The sequence below is a fragment of the Engraulis encrasicolus genome, chromosome 15 (genome assembly GCF_034702125.1).
Source record: "Engraulis encrasicolus isolate BLACKSEA-1 chromosome 15, IST_EnEncr_1.0, whole genome shotgun sequence".
Lineage (NCBI taxonomy): Eukaryota > Metazoa > Chordata > Actinopteri > Clupeiformes > Engraulidae > Engraulis > Engraulis encrasicolus.
In genome coordinates, this window is record NC_085871.1 from 26,380,599 (window position 1) to 26,394,904 (window position 14,306).

The 14,306-nt window shown below is 48.3% G+C and overlaps 1 long non-coding RNA gene across 1 annotated transcript; it reads right to left on the reverse strand.

The window, feature by feature from the left end:
- Nucleotides 1-2,572: 2,572 nt before the first annotated feature.
- On the reverse strand, nt 2,573-12,828 carry LOC134464541 (uncharacterized). The gene is made up of 4 exons (XR_010037929.1): nt 12,420-12,828; nt 11,110-11,220; nt 2,982-3,062; nt 2,573-2,852 (listed from the first exon to the last, which is right to left on the reverse strand). It is a non-coding gene; the product is annotated as an uncharacterized LOC134464541 (long non-coding RNA).
- Nucleotides 12,829-14,306: the final 1,478 nt, after the last annotated feature.

Here is a 14,306-nt window from a genome sequence, read left to right on the forward strand (position 1 = left end):
TGAACCCAAAGAAACATGGACACATACAGTGGTGCTCATATGTTTACATACCCCAGCAGAATATACGCTTTCTTGGCAATTTCTCACAAAATATGAAAGATTACACAAAACCTTTTTTTTCACTCATTGTTAGTGACTGGCTTAATATATTTATTAGCAATCTTCTGTGTTCACTCTTTCAAAAACATGATCACAACCCAAACTACCCAAATGACCCTGTTCAAAAGTTTACATACCCTAGTTTCTGATGCTGAATATGGCCCTGTTTAACATCAAGGACCGCTCTAAATTGTTTGTGGTAGTTGTGGATAAGGCTCTTAATGTTCTCAGATGAAAAACCTCACACTTGAGGTTTCCCCTGAATGGCTCAATGATGTTGAGATCAGAAGAGTGAGATGGTCGCTCAAAACTTCATTTTATTCTTTCTGAAGCTAATGACGGATTGATTTGGATTTCTGTGTTGAAATATTGTCATGTTGGCATGTCCAAACAATGGACCATGTGCAGTTTCAAGGCTGATGTGTATCAAGTTTCCTACAGTATTTTTCACAGGGCAATGTATTCATCATTCTGCGAGTATGGACCAAAGGTATAGTGCATTTGTAACTCAAAGTCCCCATGACATCAGTGGTCCATGGCCATGTTTCACAGAAGGGATGGTGTAACTTTCATCATAGGCTCCGTTGACTGTTCTCCAAATGGTACTGTTAAAGTTCCCATGGCATGAAATTTCCATGGTCTTTTGGGGCTTTGTATGTGTTTGCGGGGGTGTCAGGATACTATATCCGCAATCTTTCTCAAAATAAAGCTGAAACGCGCCATTTAGGCCTCTTTGTTGAAAAGTCTCCTCTCCCTGTGCGTCGATCTGTTAATTATATGCAACAGGAGGAGGAGGGGGGCAGGAGGGGGAGTGTCGTTGATGAGCAGGGGCGGAGCCGCGGGCTAAAGCTGTGTTGTGGTGGTGGTACGGCAGGTTAGCTGTTACCTAGAGTTAGCAATTTGCCCTAGTTAGCAATGGGACGTCCAGCACCTGATGGAACTTACTCTCGCTTGTTTTGACCGAAAGATGACACAATCTTGCCTACCTGCTCATGGGCTTCAGTGCAGGACGCCTCAGAAGGGTGAGTTTGAAATGTTATGTCTGCAATTTTCGTTGAATGGGCAGTTATGAAGCACTGTTACTTGCCAGTAACTTTGTAATTACAGCAGCAATCATTCACCATGCAAGGACCTGGCAAGCAACGTCATAAATTACAATATTCTTTTTTTTACATATGAGCAAACAACCCCATTTGATGTGTGTGATGCACGTTACTGGCATCGCAACTGTCTCTAAACCCAGCAACTTTCTCCGTGTGGTTAGCATGCAATTGTAAGTCCTTCCCCTTTGTAATGTTATGCCATGCAACACACACGTGGTAAAAATGTTATAAATGAACGAGGGGGTAAGTTAGTTGTCAGGTTATAGTAGACTTTTACACCTTTGTTTACAGCATTGTTCTGTTTCACCACTGCAATGCTTATCATGCATCACAAGTCTGTTTGAGGAGGGCGGTGTATTACATGACAAAAGGCTACTCTATACTAGTTATGATGTACGCACTTCCTCACCATCGGCTCATCACAAAATGTGTCTACATACAACTAATCTGCATTTGAACAGCTCCCCTGTGCACTGCCTGTGCTGGAGAATAGCCAGCTTTCCTTTGTCCAATAAATGGCATTAAATGCATCTATTATGCCTTGTATTCCAGTGATTCCCAACCTTTTTTGCACTGTGTACCCCCTAATTAATTTTGTCACATCATGAGTACCCCCTCCTTCATGCTCTGTTTGATCCTCTATACCAATGTGAGTACACTCCATATATTTGTTAGCATCACATTTTCCACGTACCCCTACTGGTACACAACGTACCCCTGGTTGGGAGACACTGTTGTATACAGTGGTGTAGGCTTGTCTATGTAGAACGCGGGTATACCCACTTCTAAATTTCAGGGATTTCAGTATACCCACTTAAAATTGATTGATCCATTGTTTTGAATGGCACAAATATATACAGTATACCCACTTCAAAAAATGCTCAAATATACAGTATACCCACCATAAAAAGTAGACTACACCACTGGTTGTATACAATGGTGAAATATTCCATGCTCTGTTGACATCACATTTATCCATAGTTGCCAGTTAAGTTTCCATTGCGAAAATAGCATCATCTCATGTTTACCTGAGAGTAACCTGGCTAACAGTATCAGAAAACTGCCTTTTTTGTAATAAGGTTAGCTGCTAGTGTGGAAACTGAGACAATGCCCACAGAAAGAGATAACATTATGCTGCTTAGCTCAGGTCGCATTACTTTCATTTGACGCCATCTGTGCATATAAGAGCAAACTTGCCATGTCTTATCTTTATCAGATCACTAAAACTTGGAGAGAAGGCAGGAGAGCCACAACGCATGCTGGAACTTTTTTTTACAGAGTTCAAGATCACTATAAGCGGCTAATCCAATTATGCAGACAGTGTGAAGACAGTGTACACATTTATTTACAACAGCATCAAGAATATTAAATTGGAACATGGGAATATTTTATGGAAGGCAAATATTGTATTGAAAGAAGAACAGCAATAACAGTCTCTGTAACCATCTTTTCTATTTTTCCAGCCGTTTCAGGCATTTGTCCAACAGTGATTCGAGTGTTGTCTTGCATATCCATGCCGAGTTCCCCGATGAAGGACGTTGGGACCTCGATACAAGGCTGGCGGTGACCTCCTCTGGCTGGCTCGTCTGAACTGCGCTGACTTGTCTTCTGGGGCACCAACATTGCATTAGTCACAGGGTTTCGGAAGACCTTTCCACACAAAGCATACAGGAAAAGAAACATATTGTTTAGAATGCCATGTCATTTTTGAATTATTGAAGTAACACTATTAAAATGTTATGTCAGAATTAGTTGAACTGAATTCTTTTCAAATCTTACCAAAGGTTGGATTAGCTTTTGATGTTTGCCGGTGATTGGTGTGCATTTTCATTCTAGAGGACAGCCATCTGTAAGAAGTGTCTGCAGGTACAAAAGACAATGTGTGAACAGAGTGTCCCTCTTATTTTTCATTTGGTCAAGAGGGTGAGGGTTAGCCAGTTTCAAAGACAAACCTTGTTATTGTCATTGGAAAGGATATGAAGGGTTCCTTCCTAAAACACTGCAAGAGCCATTTTATACTAATGCCATGAATTGTATTGTGTAGTTATAATTACTTACATCAAGTCAAGTATCACCTGAAACCGTGTGTGTGTGTGTGTGTGTGTGTGTGTGTGTGTGTGTGTGTGTGTGTGTGTGTGTGTGTGTGTGTGTGTGTGTGTGTGTGTGTGTGTGTGTGTGTGTGTGTGTTGCATTGCCTTGTAAATCAAATATAGACATCTCAACAGAAGAGTGTTTTCAGGGGGCATAGTGAAGGTATCCACTCCATTATCCCAGCTCATGTCTTCTACTTGCGCTTGTGGCCCAACAACCTAGCATCCATGGAGAAAATAAGTTTCCCTGCTATGCACAACAACTAATAAAAAAAAAAGACATTTGAATTTATCTTCTACGAGTTGTTGAATTGCCCATCTATCAGCATACCACATCATATTTTGCAAGGTCATCACAAGGCCACAAGCACAAAGGAGGATGGGAGTTTGGATAGTGGAAAGGAAACAAGGTAGGCCTACATGTTTTGCACTTTAGTGTAATCCTGCTTTAAAAAAGAAAAACAAAAAAAAAATCAGGCGCTAGAACAAGATCCATCTTCTCACCTGCACAGCATATAAGGAAAGACAACATTCTTTGGAGCAACTTGTTCCAGTTAGTGTCACGGACAGAAGAGGACCCAAGAGCGCAAGTTCAAATTCAGAGTTCTTTATTGAAGGTTTCAGGGGGAAGAGGAGTGAGATGATTGTGAGGTCTTGGGAGGTTCCGGTTCCAGGGGTGCTAGGAGTGCCAGGGGTGTCAGGGGTTCCAGGGGTGCCTGGGGCTCTGGGGTTTTTCAGGGTCCTGTGGGTTACCTGGGCTCCGGGGGTCACCAAATGTCCGGGGTGTCCAGTCCAAGTGCTTAGTGTGTGTGTCCCCCAGTGATGGAGCGGCGTATCGGGCTGAGGGTGGTGAAGCGTCTGGGCTCGCTCATCTGGTGGTCGGAGACCTGGGGGAACACACACACAACAGCAATATGAATGGCAGGCAGAAGTACAGATCAGGGCTGGGCAAATATCGTGGTGAGAGACAGAAGGCAGAATCGAGTTACCGGAGGGGCTGAAGATCGGAGAGTAGTCGAGATCCAGAAGGCAGGTCGGGATAGTCGGGGCAGTAGAACAAGGAGGCAGTCAAGAAAGGATCGGTATCACAAACAGGAGTCAGAGCGCAGACAGGCAGGTTACTGGTCCGGGTTTGAAGACGATCTGACAGGGCTTGGCTGAAAAACAGGGCTTGATATACTGGGAGAGGTTAGTGGGGAAATGCAGTGCAGCTGGCAGAGTAATTAGAACAGAGTGAGGCAAGGTGAGGATGGTGAGTGGGAAATGCAGTGCAGCTGGCCAGGTAACAAGAGCAGAGCAGGGCGGAGCCAGGTGGAGCTCGTTAGGCAGAGTAGGGAGAGAGTGAGCAGAGTGGCAGAGAATTGAATGCAATTAAGGTTGCTACCAGGGGGAGAGAGTGCTCATGACAGGACCCCCCCTCCAAGGGACGGCCCCAGAAGTCCCAAGAACAACATCATGCCGGGAGGGTGGAGGGGAGCAGGCGGCGGGTCAGAACTCCTCAGAGCGGTCCGAGTGAAGATCCTCATCCTCAGAAGGAGCTGGAGGGTCACGGTCGGGAGACAGGACAGGCACTGAGACAGGAGCAGGGTCAGGCACAGGGCGGCTAGGGACCCCTCTTGGACGGCCCCTACGGATTGCAGGCTGATCAGGATGTAGTCGGTGGAAGTCAGTGATGAGGGTCCGGTCCACTATCCTCCTGGCCGGGATCCAAGTCCTCTCCTCTGGACCATATCCCTCCCAGTCAACGAGGTACTGGAGACCCCTACCCCTTCGCCTAGAGCGGAGCAGCCGCCGGACGGTGAAGACAGGACCGCCATCTACGAGGCGCGGAGGAGGTGGCGCCGGAGCTGCAGGGACCAGGGGACTTTCATGGACCGGCTTGACCTTGGAGACGTGGAAGGTGGGGTGGACCCGCATGGAAGCGGGCAACTGAAGTCGGACCGCCGTTGGACTGATGACTTTCTGCACAGGAAAAGGACCAATGAAGCGAGGGGCCAGCTTTCGTGATTCAACCCGCAGCGGCAGATCCCGGGCAGACAGCCAGACCTTCTGACCAACCCGGTAAGTAGGTGCTGGGGTCCTCCGTCGGTTGGCACCGACGGCGTAGCTGGTTCCAGACTTCAGGAGCACAGTGCGAGCCTGGGCCCAAGTGCGGCGGCAGCGGCGGGCATACGCAAGAGCAGACGGACAGGTGGCATCCGCTTCCTGGCTGGCAAACAGTGGAGGTTGATACCCGTAGACACACTGAAAGGGGGAGAGCCCGGTGGAGGAACTGGTGAGTGAATTATGGGCATATTCCACCCAGAGTAGGTGTTGAGCCCAGGCCCGGGGATTTTGGGAGGCCACACACCTCAGTGCCTTCTCCAGCTCCTGGTTCATGCGTTCAGTCTGGCCGTTTGACTGCGGGTGGAATCCAGACGATAGGCTGGCGGTGGCCCCAAGGAGATGACAGAACTCCTTCCAAAAGGTTGCTGAGAATTGCGGGCCCCGGTCTGACACTATATCCTGGGGTAGGCCATGGATACGAAACACATGTTCCAGGACCACCTGGGCGGTCTCCTTAGCAGAGGGTAGTTTGGGAAGGGGCACGAAGTGGGTCATCTTACTAAAGCGGTCAACAATGGTAAGGATGACTGTGTGTCCGTCAGAGGGCGGAAGGCCCGTAACAAAGTCCAGTGAAACGTGGGACCAGGGCCTCTTGGGTATGAGTAGGGGTTGCAGCAACCCAGCAGGAGGCTGGTTGGGGGTCTTGTTTCGGTTACAAGTGGGACAAGCTCGGATGAATTCTCGGACATCCCGTCTCATCCGCCGCCACCAGAACCGCTGGCGGACCAGATGAAGGGTGCGAGTGATGCCGGGATGACAGGCCAGACGGGATTCGTGCCCCCACTGAATCACAGGTGACCTGAGATTTGCTGGAACAAACAGACGGTTGGGGGCGCTGGTGCTTGGGCCTGGCTGGTCCCGAAGAGCCTCCATGACCTGCTTCTCGATCTCCCAGGTGAGGGCCGCTACGACAAAGTGGCTGGGAAGAATGGGGGCTGTCATGGCGGTGGTCTCGTCCTTCTGAAACATCCGGGAAAGAGCATCAGGTTTGATGTTGCGAGATCCCGGGCGGTAGGAGAGCGTGAAATTGAAGCGCGTAAAGAACAGAGACCACCGCTGTTGACGGGAGTTCAGCCTCCTGGCTGTTTGGATATACTCCTGGGGCCTCATTTATCATCAGTTCATAGAATGTCTTCTAAAGTGTGTCTTACGAGTGAAATTTAGAATGTTCGCAAGTACAGAAAAATCGGGATTTATGAAACGTGCGTTGGCTGTTCCTACGCACACGTCTGCATGATAAATCCCACACCTTCCAAATCACTGTGCACGCGCGCATTCGGGGTAATTTGCATCCCGAAACGCCTCCAAGTAACCATATATGGTATTAAAATATATTCAAATGCCATGTTAATTCGAAGGCGCCACCCTGTTCGGACACACATGAACACACGCGGACACACGCGCCAGTCGAAGTGCTGGCGGGAAGTGCGGAGATAGAACCATTTCTGTGGCAGAAGTGGAGGTGCTCTCGACAGGAGGAGGACCGTGTTTCAAAATAAGTAAAAGAAGGAGACACACATGAACAGAAACACTGTAAAACAGCACACTGTCATACTCCATTGTCATTCAAAGCAAACTGTAGCTTGCACGGTCAATATTATTTGCAATTTCGTGTTTCTTCCACTCACACGCATGGTCTGAGGTGTGCGTAGATTTAAGCACATTTCTACGTTCAAGTACATGTTCATAAATCCCACACTTTGCTCAGGAATGATCGCACGCACGCTTTACGCACAGATCTGTGCCTAAGAACGCTTGATAAATGAGGCCCCAGGTTTTTGTGGTCTGTCCACACTACGAATGGTTCCTTTGACCCCTCTAACCAGTGCCGCCATTCTTCAAGGGCGAGCTTGACAGCCAACAGCTCGCGGTTCCCAATGTCGTAGTTGCATTCGGCAGGGGTTAGCCGACGGGAGTAGAAGGCACAGGGGTGCATCTTGCCATCCTCAGCTGCTCTTTGAGAAAGCACTGCACCCACTCCCACGTCCGAAGCATCTACCTCCACCACAAACTGCCTTGCTGCATCTGGCATCTGGAGGATGGGAGCAGAAGTGAAACATGTCTTGAGGATATTGAAGGCCTTATCAGCAGCTGATGTCCATTGGTACGGTTGTTTAGTGCTGGTTAGCGCCGTGAGGGGTGCAGCCACTGTGCTATAGTTTCTGATGAATCTCCTATAAAAGTTGGCAAAGCCCAGGAACTGTTGCAACTTTTTCCGAGACTCAGGAACTGGCCAGGAAGTGACAGCCGACACCTTCGTGAGATCCATCTGAATGCTGCCCTCGGTCACCACATACCCCAGGAATGAAACGGTTTTGGCATGGAACTCGCACTTCTCTGCCTTCACGAAAAGAGAGTTCTCCAGCAGGCGGCGCAGGACCAACTGGACGTGGTGCGTGTGTTCTGACAGAGTCTTTGAGAATATTAAAATATCGTCAAGGTACACAAATACGAACGTATTTAGCATGTCCCTGAGGATGTCATTCACTAGGGCTTGAAAAACTGCTGGGGCATTGGTGAGGCCGAAGGGCATGACGAGATATTCATAGTGGCCGGTTGGTGTGTTGAACGCTGTCTTCCATTCGTCTCCCTCCCTCATCCGCACCAGATGGTAGGCATTGCGAAGGTCCAGCTTTGTGAATACAGTGGCTCCCTGCAGCAGTTCGAAGGCAGACGAAAGTAAGGGCAGTGGGTAGCGATTCTTAACCGTGATGTCGTTCAGACCCCGGTAATCTATGCATGGACGAAGAGAACCGTCCTTCTTGCCGACAAAGAAGAATCCCGCTCCTGCGGGGGAAGATGACGGTCTAATTATCCCGGCGGCAAGAGAGTCATTAATGTAGTCCTCCATGGCCTTTCTTTCCGGGGCTGACAGTGAATACAGACGACCCTTGGTAGGTGCTGTGCCAGGCAGGAGATCAATCGCGCAGTCATAGGGTCTGTGTGGGGGTAGAGATGTTGCCTTGGATTTGTTGAACACCTCTTTCAGGCTGTGGTAACAGGCCGGAACATTGGATATGTCGGGGGTAGCGCTAGGTCTTTCCCGGTGAACGGGCAGGGTGGCCCCCCTTAAACAGGTCTGGTGACAACTCCTTCCCCACTCACGGACTGTTCCTGTCTCCCAGTCGATGTGGGGGTTGTGCTGACGGAGCCACGGGTATCCAAGAATGAGTGGTTGGCCAGGTGAGTGTAGGAGGTGAAACTGGATGGACTCCTGGTGGTTTCCTGACAGCAGGATTGTCACAGGGGCGGAGATATGAGTGACAGTGCCAAGATGATGCCCATCCAGGGCTCGTGCAGGAATGGGTTGTGTCAGTTGATGATGGTTCACGCCCAGTTGCCGTGCAAGCTCAGGGTCCATGATGTTTGCTTCGGCTCCGGAATCCACAAGGGCGGCCAATGTATGAGTCTTGTCAGAAAGCTGAAGGCGGAGATGAAGCAGGGTTTTTCGGATGGAGGGAGACTGAAGATTTGTTGAGCTCACCCGGATCTCCCCTACACCTGGTGAGCTGCGGCTTTTGCCGGACAAGTGGCGACACGGTGATTTTCACCACCACAGTAGAGGCAAAGGTTGGAGCTTAGACGGCGCCGACGCTCCTCGGGAGTCAGAGAGGCACGGCCAATCTCCATGGGCTCAGGCTGATTGAGTTGGCTTTGGGACTTGACAGGCAGGGGCTGGACAGAGGCGGTATCGACCCGAGTGCGGATGGCAGGTTGACTGAGACGGCCCTTCTCCCTCCTCCGGGTCTGTATACGGCGGTCAATGCGGACGGCAAGGTCAATGGCGGCATCAAGCGTTGAGGGCGGGTCATGGGAAACAAGCTCGTCTTTGATATAGTCCGCCAGGCTATGGAGGAAGGCTTGCACCAGTGCCTCTGGGTTAAACGAGCTTTGACTGGCCAGGGTACGAAAGTCAATGGAGAAGTCTGCCACTGTCCGATTGGTGAGCAGAGCTTGTGACGCTTCGGCTGTTGGCGAGCCTAGGTCAAAGACCTTTAACATCTCCTCCTCAAAGGCACTGAAGGAGGCACAGGCTGGGGTTTGCCGGTCGAATTCCGCCGTTCCCCACAACCGAGCTCGACCGGTGAGATGTGTGATGACATACCCCACCTTGGCTCCCTCTGTTGAGAAAGTCCTGGGCTGTAGTGCAAACTGGATTCGGCAGCTGCTCAAGAATGGTCTTACTTGCTTCTGGTTGCCATCAAAACGTTCCGGGTTCCCAATCTTTGGTTCAGGAGTGTGGGGATCTGGTGGCAGCACTGCCGGGCCTGCAGCATTGGGACCTCCAGCGGAGGGATGAAGGAGTGTCGGTGGTACAGGAACAGAAGGACCAGGGGGGGGTGCAGGTGGAGTAGCCGGGTTTGAGAGTAGTTGCAGGGCTTGGGCTAGCTGTTGTTGCTGCAGTTGGAACTGTTGCTGTTGTAGCTGAAACTGTTGCTGCTGCTGCTGAAGCTGTTGCTGTTGCTGCTGGATCTGTTGTTGCTGCTGGTTGAATTGCTGTTGTTGTTGGTTGCCTAGCTGGAGAAGGGAAGCGATGTCGCCAGCCATCCGATTTATGTCTCCCTCAGAGCGTTCCAGTCGCTGTAGGGCAGTCATCTCTGGCTTTTCTTCCATCGTGGTCAGGGAGTGCGCTGGGTCCATGATGGTCAGATCGTTCTGTCACGGACAGAAGAGGACCCAAGAGCGCAAGTTCAAATTCAGAGTTCTTTATTGAAGGTTTCAGGGGGAAGAGGAGTGAGATGATTGTGAGGTCTTGGGAGGTTCCGGTTCCAGGGGTGCTAGGAGTGCCAGGGGTGTCAGGGGTTCCAGGGGTGCTTGGGGCTCTGGGGTTTTTCAGGGTCCTGTGGGTTACCTGGGCTCCGGGGGTCACCAAATGTCCGGGGTGTCCAGTCCAAGTGCTTAGTGTGTGTGTCCCCCAGTGATGGAGCGGCGTATCGGGCTGAGGGTGGTGAAGCGTCTGGGCTCGCTCATCTGGTGGTCGGAGACCTGGGGGAACACACACAAAACAGCAATATGAATGGCAGGCAGAAGTACAGATCAGGGCTGGGCAAATATCGTGGTGAGAGACAGAAGGCAGAATCGAGTTACCGGAGGGGCTGAAGATCGGAGAGTAGTCGAGATCCAGAAGGCAGGTCGGGATAGTCGGGGCAGTAGAACAAGGAGGCAGTCAAGAAAGGATCGGTATCACAAACAGGAGTCAGAGCGCAGACAGGCAGGTTACTGGTCCGGGTTTGAAGACGATCTGACAGGGCTTGGCTGAAAAACAGGGCTTGATATACTGGGAGAGGTTAGTGGGGAAATGCAGTGCAGCTGGCAGAGTAATTAGAACAGAGTGAGGCAAGGTGAGGATGGTGAGTGGGAAATGCAGTGCAGCTGGCCAGGTAACAAGAGCAGAGCAGGGCGGAGCCAGGTGGAGCTCGTTAGGCAGAGTAGGGAGAGAGTGAGCAGAGTGGCAGAGAATTGAATGTAATTAAGGTTGCTACCAGGGGGAGAGAGTGCTCATGACAGTTAGACAGATGCATTTTTTTTTTTACTTTTTTATTTGGCTACAATGCTTACGCGTTTCGGCCCTTATGGCCTTCTTCAGGGCGTATAAATTGCAACCTTTAGTGCCTCTGCATCTGTCTACCTGGACCAAGTTTGAGAGCCCCTACACTGATGAGCACCACGGATAAAAGGTGAAGACACAGAAGCACTCAAATTACTGGTACCTGCTTGTGTTTGATTCTTTGGAGCAAATTGGGTGATTACTGAATGGGAAGACTCCAACGTAGTGGTGAGGGAGGAGTTTTGCTTCATCATGTTGCTTTCTTCAGGAACTTCTGTAGATGAGAATTGCGGACATTAGGAAGAAATACAGAATATAACTTTCAATGATGTACAATAAGCCTCTCAAATTCTATACAAGAAAATGGTCTGAGTCAGAACAGAGACAGAAATGTCAAGGAAACATAAACCTAATATTCGACTGCATCTGGCTTTCCAAGCTATTCACGGATATGAATGAAAATGTGACAGACAGTGGGAGCAGGTTGCATAGCAACTCACACGTAACTCAACAGCTGCCTGCCCTGGAGCAATGCAAGATGGACAAGTGATCCGACTGCTGTATTCTGTGTACCTACCAGAGGTTATGCCAAATGTGTTATATGATGAAAACAAAAACGCAATCAAATGCCGTCACAAGCACTAAATAGCAGCCTATAACAACTGCTTGATGTCTGTGTTGGATATGTCAGCTGAGCTCGTGCATTCACGCACATCTCGCTGAGTAATTACTGTAACCAGCTACGTTTCAATGCAGTGGCCAGTAGCTCTACACTCGGTATAGTTAGGTGACCACATCGAGTCAAAGGCTTGCCTGGTCAAATGCCAATTCATGAGTTCGGTGTGTATCGCTAGTCACAACTGATCTTTCCGAACATACGGTTAGTTCTAACACCTGTTAGCTCAAGTTATAACATCCCTAGCTGAAACTACGAACAGTCTCCATAGGAATGAATATGTACAGCACCATGCACCACAGCCAACAAAAAGGGTTTCCTAAATAAATCGTGTTTTCACCAGCAACATTTTAAAATGCCTTGTTTTCAACCAAAGGACCCTCCTTGGTCAACCAACGAAATGTTGAGAAATTTTGGTCTTGTTGAATCGGTGTTAATAATTGTAAAAGAATAATTGTCAACATCACATTCCTTGTTAGCTAGCTAGCTGGATGCCCGTGTTATTTGACAGGGCAGGTGGGCTAACATAGCCGCTAGCCCGGTCGTCAAGGTTTCATTTCCATCGAAACTATTTAGTTAATTGTGCTCATGCTTGATGTACATGTAAGTTCAAAAGACCATGGTCATATTTTACAGTCGATTTCCCAAGAAAAACAAGACAGAGTACAGGTATGGCTATTGCTTTTGTAGCAGTGTAGCTTCCATGGCTAATGTATGGGGGTTTTCCCCCACAGCTAATACTGCAGGCTAGTTAGCCATGACACTGTTATACAGACTGGAAGCTTTTCATGACTTACTTGTTCAGGAGGCTTGGTGGTATTGATCCAGACTTCAGCGTCAGGTGTTGGCCATAACTTGCTCTGTATTGTCCCAGATTGTGAAAGCATTAATCCGGAAAATGTTCCCTCAGACATTGAACAGGCACGTATGTGGTGTTCTGCTGGTATTTATAGAGTTTTCAAATGAATGGGCGTGCTAGTGGGTGGAGAGAGGGCGTGGACGAGTTGAGAGCGAACGAGGGCAGGACGTCATCTCGGGCACACACGAGCTTTGCGTCAATTGGATGCTGAGTCAGAGTTTGTTTACAAAGTGGGAGGAACCTCCAGCACAGCTCGGTGTACACAGTAACACATTGCAAACCACTGGGATGGCTTCAGGAGGTCAGAGTAACTCATTTTAAGGCCCCAAAACATCTTAAGGTCAAAATTTTACGCCATGGGCACTTTAATAGTGGCGGAAAAAAGTTCCATATTGATCTCATTTTTCCAAATTACTTTGTCACAGGCATTCTGATGCTTCTCACTATGCTATTTGGTGTATCATATGCAAAATAACATGTTTGCATTTTTGTAGTAATGGCTTTCTCCTGGCAACCCCCGACAGGCCATCTTTCCTCAAGTGTCTCTTTGCTGTACCGTTTAAAACATTTTTTCATGTTGTCCTATATTTCACCTGAAGTTATTTTTTGGTTGTCCAATGCCTCCTGAACAATTTCCCTTGCAATGATCATTGCAATGCAATGATTCCCTTGCCCAATGGCTTGATTCCAACCAAACCTCCTCATATTGCATTTCTGAATTGAAATTCCAACAGTGACAACATGACAATATTTCGACACAGAAAGCCAAATCCACCCGTAATTAGCTTCAGAAAGAATAAAATGAAGGTTTTTGAGCGATCATCTCACTCTCCTGATCTCAACATCATTGAGCCACTCAGGGGAAACCTCAAATGTGAGGCTCCAGCAAGACACCCAAAGATATTATAGGAAACAACCATTTTGCCAGGAAGAATGTGCTGTTTTGTCATCTGAGAACATTAAGAGCCTTATCCACAACTACCACAAACAATTTAGAGCTATCCTTGATGTTAAACAGGGCCATATTCAGCATCAGAAACTAGGGTATGTAAACTTTTGAACAGGGTAATTTTGGTAGTTTGGGTTGTGATCATGCTTTTGAAAGAGTAAACACAGAAGATTGTTAATAAATGTCTTAAGCCAGTCACTAGCAATGAGTGAAAAAAAAGGTTTTGTGTAATCCTTCATATTTTGTGAGAAATCGCAGAGAAAGTGTATATTCTGCTGGGGTATGTAAACATATGAGCACCACTGTACGTAGAGAGACACACACATACACACAGAGAGACATTAACACTCTACAGTATTGCTCACACACACGAGGGGGGTCCCGCTGCGGCGTGGGCGTATCTGTTATTGAACACGAACACCCACTGGGTGTTCCTGGTACAACCACCTAGACCAATCGCTAGTCACGTCGGATATTATCCCACTTCCTGTACGCCTGTAGCTCATGCCATGTGTTGCCTACATCGGAGTGCAGTTTGAGTAGTTCTATTTGCGGTGCAGTTTAGTTTTACTCCAGAACCCGGAACAAATTTCGGTCAGTAAATTCTTTAAGTTATTTTGCCTTAATGGTATCATAGTCAACAAAAACTACAGGTATGGTTCTAATCTCGCTATCGCGTTCTCTTTTTATGTCAGCAAAGTCTTCACAGTGAAATCTAATGTCTAAGTTAACGTTAGTAGTTAAACTGCACTTGACACATGGTCTTAGCAGTTACGTTAGCAGCTAGCCATACACTTCATGTGACACGTTGTTTGACGAAGTTTGAGAAGTCAGATATTAGCTCTGGATTTAACTGCGAAGACTTTGCCAAGTGCT